The sequence below is a fragment of the Malurus melanocephalus genome, unplaced genomic scaffold (genome assembly GCF_030028575.1).
Source record: "Malurus melanocephalus ecotype Western Australia unplaced genomic scaffold, MMel_1.1 scaffold_421, whole genome shotgun sequence".
Lineage (NCBI taxonomy): Eukaryota > Metazoa > Chordata > Aves > Passeriformes > Maluridae > Malurus > Malurus melanocephalus.
The window spans coordinates 561032-565702 of record NW_026623653.1 but is presented as its reverse complement, the minus strand read 5'-3'; the positions used below and the strand labels follow the sequence as shown (position 1 = coordinate 565702).

At 45.5% G+C, this 4671-nt stretch overlaps 1 long non-coding RNA gene across 1 annotated transcript in view; it reads left to right on the top strand.

Annotated features, from left to right (window-relative positions):
• The first annotated feature begins 711 nt into the window (after positions 1 to 711).
• Positions 712 to 4671, top strand: part of LOC130581572 (uncharacterized) — a 13164-nt gene continuing 9204 nt past the window's right edge. The window contains exon 1 of the long non-coding RNA XR_008966248.1: positions 712 to 1305. This is a non-coding gene — a long non-coding RNA (uncharacterized LOC130581572). The remainder of the gene's footprint in view (positions 1306 to 4671) is intronic.

Here is a 4671-nt window from a genome sequence, read left to right as displayed (position 1 = left end):
GAAAAAGCGGCGGGAAGGTGCGGGCGCCCTCTAGCGGCCGGAGGGTCTCTCCGCCACCTCAGGGCCGCCAGGCGCTCTGAGGTGYCGTGCCCGGAGGTTTCGCTGTCAGAGCCGGGAGGGAAACGCTTCCTTCCAGCACTCCCGTGGACTGCTGTGTGCACACCCCATTCGGACACCGCTGTTCCATAGGCTGCATGGAAAAATCTGGCGGCGAGAGGACCGGATTTGTCCAAGGGGTTGAGCGCACAGCATTCTCTCCCGATACTCCTCCCAGCAGCTCGGAACTTCTACAAATTTTCTCTTTCTCAAGGGGTTGAGCGTACGGCATTCTCCTCCGATACCCCGCCCAGCAGTAGAAACTCGGAATTTCTACAAGTTTTCTCTTTCTCATCGATTTTCTACACCTCTTCAACCCATCGCCTGCTTCCCGCTAGGCTGTATATAAGTCCCCTCGTACCTGCTCTCTCAAAGCATTTCCATCACCTTTAACCATCATTCCCGGTAATTCCAGACTCCCTCACATCTTGTCACGGGAGGCAGTGTGCCCAACCCTCGCCTACCTGCAAACAGCGYCATTCCCGATATTCTTTTAAAGTCTTAAAAAGCCTCAAACCCAGCCCTGTGGGGTTTGCTTTTCTTGTCATCCTCCAGAGCCCACAGCTGCTTCTCGCAAGCGGCGTCCCTGTCCCTGTGCCTCTGGGGTCAGAACCACACTGAGAGAAAGGAAAGGAGGCAAGGGACAGGCGAAGAAACGGGATCATGCAAAACAGGAGTCATTACAACAAAAAAAGAAGAGAAGAGGGTAGTCTGAACCCAGGGAAAGCAGGGGTAAGGAGGGAAATGTGACCACACCAACAGAGGAGAGCAGAGCTCCCGTGTCTGTGTCTCCACATCACAAAGAGCAGGGTACAGGACAAGCAAATAATCTGGAATATGCAGGTGAAGTGTGATTGAACCTTCATCGATCCTCCTGCAGTCTCCTTCCGGACCTCCCTCTGTTGTTTCTGTCATTCCTGCTCTGTAAACTCCTGAGGAAGCCTGTTGATGTCTGAAGGAGAGAGGCAGATCACAGATATTTGGGTATGGAAGAAACAACTTCAAGACAGCTGAAGTGAGCTTTTCTCCAGCACCCCAGCAGCACCGAGATGGAGCTCCAAACCCTGGTCATTGGAAGAGCAATTCAGTAGCAGCCTTGCTCTTTGTGGGAGCATGAATTATTCTCTGTGGTTTTCAGACCGGCTCGGACTCTCAAGAAGGGATCAGAATTTTCATCGCAGGGGTCCAGTCACAGAATTGTGAATTACAGTAAGTCCTTCTTTTAAACCGTACTTCTCTCCCTTTTTTTTTTTTTTTTCCCCTCTGTGACATTGCTACCAGTTTTAATTTGTTTTTTTACAAGCTTGGAATAAAGAAAGGGGAATCAAGTGGTTTCTTTGTGCTTAAAGAGTTCACACACCGGAGGCAATATGCTGTCCAAGCACAAATGGGAAGTGTTCTAGATGACTCCTGCACTTACAGCCTCCTGCACCCCATACCCACGAGTCTGGATGTGCCCAGAAAAGCTTGTGCACAAATGCAGCCTGGAGTTAAATGTGCTTAAGCTACATGGCAGTCCCTTTTCACTGGACTTTCTTACAGCATTACCACAGGGGTGACAAGTCTCCGCAGGAATAGAGTGCTGCTCGCTGGCTCGTGCTGGGTTCCCAAGGCTAGCAGTGCTGCTAGAGAAGCCTGGAACTGCTGCTTTGACAAATGGGTTTAAAAGTGGCTCAGGATCTGTGCAACGAGCTCCTCCTGTGGCTGCCTTTCTGTGAGCACCAGCCCCAAGCAGCAGAGCCTTTGATATACGGTGCAGTGCAGGGGCCTTTAAATAAAAGCCTTTATCGCTCATTATTTGCACAGCAACCTCGCAGGAGAAAACAGAAGGGAAAAAGCGCATTACAGGAAATGCTGATGCAGGCATGTTTGCCCTGGCCTGACCAGCAGAGTAAGAGAAGACATGAGAATTTACAAGCTGCAGATCCACTGCTCCAGCAGGRGTTTGCTGTAGAGATCCAACACACATGCACAGGTGATGGGAGGGCAGCAGCCTGTGTTTCGCAGCACAGGATTGTTCTCCCTCTCCCAGACTCCCATTTATTTATAGTTTAATTTTACATGAATGGCAAACAGCGGGGCAGAACTGCACKGTATGTCAGACAAGCTCTCCTCTTGTGTATAAATACAAATATAGGTGCCAAACTTTAAACTCCAGTGAATTAAAACATGGCCACTGCATTGGAAAGAAAAAGCAGCACATGCCAGGAACAGCAGCACCACTATGTACACACCACATCGATATGTCCCCCCACCTTCCCAAATTTAAGAGCCACACCCACCTAGAATAAATCCATTTGCATGAGGTAAACGCCGAAAGCATCAGTAGAAATTCCTTGTGGCCCAGGAAGAGCTGTATTTGCTGACGTTTGTTGGTGGCAATTTTTACCAGGTGCTTGGGATTGTGCTTTCCAGGTGCTGACATTTACTGCAGCTCCAGTAGGTTTGAGGAGACCCTTCCCAGCCTCTTATATGGTGGTTGAACCCCTCACTGTTTCCTCCCACAAGGCACTGCAGGCTCTGATAGAAGCAGCTCTGCTTAAACTGAGAAAACTGCTTTCCCCTCCTGGGAAAAAAGGGCCAGAAAGTACATASTCCAACTACAATGCATTTTTAATGTGTTTTGGTCTCAGACAACAGAGTGGCAAATATTTTTCACAGTTTTATTGGTAAGTTGTGCAAAAAGAATAAACAAATGAAGAAGACACCACAACACAACACGCACATGGAGAAACTCTGCACCAGTTGAACTACCTGTTCTGGATTTACAGCTGTAGTTGAGGTTAAATCATTCACTAATGTCTCTCATATTGTGACCCAGTAAACTCCTCRTTTCCTGTAGAGTACTTAACGCTGCAATTACCTGTTAGCTGTTTAATAGGACACATGATTTTAAATTAAACACTGACTTAATTGGTTTGCTGGACAGACACAGTTTTAATTGCTATTGCTCAGTTGGGTCTCAGCCAGTTTAAGGCAGCTGGGAGAAAGGGTCCATGACCTCCCTTAACAAAAGTTTCATATCCACCTAGAAATTCATTGCAACAGTTCCTGCAGTGCTCCCTGCTTATTCCGAGGAATCATGAGACAGAAGGCTGAAAAACCAAGGTGCCAGTATTCACTGATAAAACAAACTTCCCTTGTTAATTCCAGGTTTGCATCCTGGGACAATCCCCTCGCCCGGCAGTGCTGTGAGGGCCATCCGGCAGTTATCATGTTTGCAGAATCCATATGGCACACRCTGAACCCAAAGTGTGGCCCTGGACTGTGGGCAGCCCGTACAGCTCATGGAACCTCCCTCTGGCCATCCTTGAGAAGGGAGAAGCTGACCTAATGAGACAAATCCCAAGGGCTGGAAACCTGGTGAGCTGGTGCAGGCGTCACCATGTTAGGAAAGGTCAGCAACAAACCCAGGCCAGCCTTATTGTCCCTTTATTAAGCACTTGTGAGGAGCCATTGGCCTCCTCCAAGGTGACACTGTGATGTAACAGGAGACCCTTTGCAGATGCCTCCAGCTTGGTCCTGAGCAAACCTCCTGGTGAAAATCAGGCACGGCGAGTACTGCAATTGCCAGCACACGATGGTTTCAGCATTTTAAGAGCTATAGAAGCTGTTCAAAGATCAGCTAGGACTTTGCAAAGAGAGGAAAGGGAGCAAATGAATTGAGGGCTCAGRCTAAAAGAAAATCCAGACCTTTACCTGCAGCTGATGACCACACTCCATTCAGCACAGCGGGATATCGGAGGGAGCTCTTGGCAGAGCTGAACACAGCAGGTCTGAGCAGCCTTCTGTGCTTCAGTGAAGCATCTGAATGCAGATGCTTTTCTGCCCTAGGAGAAAACACATCTCACAAATCTAAATCTGATACCTTAACGAGAAAACTATTTATTATTAATGATATTATTAGTGCTTTTTTTCCCACAGACTGAGGAGATTAAATAATAGTATCTGAAAATGAACCAAATGTTCAGATCAAACTTTAACTAGCAAGAAGACAGAAAGAGACACAAACTTTGCAGTGACTTAAAACAGTTTAATGTAATTCCAAGACAAAGTGTGATTACATTTCTACACATATACAATATGCATATGTGAGTTGACAAATTCTGATTAATAACTCGTTTCACCTCAGAGACCGAAAAAATGATCAAAAAGAAACCGTGAATAACAAGCTATAACATAGTTCACCACAACGGGACCTCCTTTCTCACCCTACAGTTAGTAATATTACAATTAAAATAACTATATTCTTCTATAATGTATTTTCTGTTAAAATCATCTCATAAATTTACAATGCTATTATTAGTTTCCAAGACTAATATAAATTCACTCCATTTTTCTACAACGAAAATGATTATTAATTAGAAGCACACAACGTCATGATGAAAAACACAAGCTTTTTTTTTTTAGTAGCAAGAACTTGATTGGTTAAGAATTAGTTTTCTTGTAAAACATTCTAAAGCCAAGTAAAATATCCATTCTTATAACATACCTATAATATGAGACTAAGGAATAGGTTACATATAGGTCTACAACACATCAGTTTGTTTTTGTTTTTTCTTTTAAAAGAAGAAA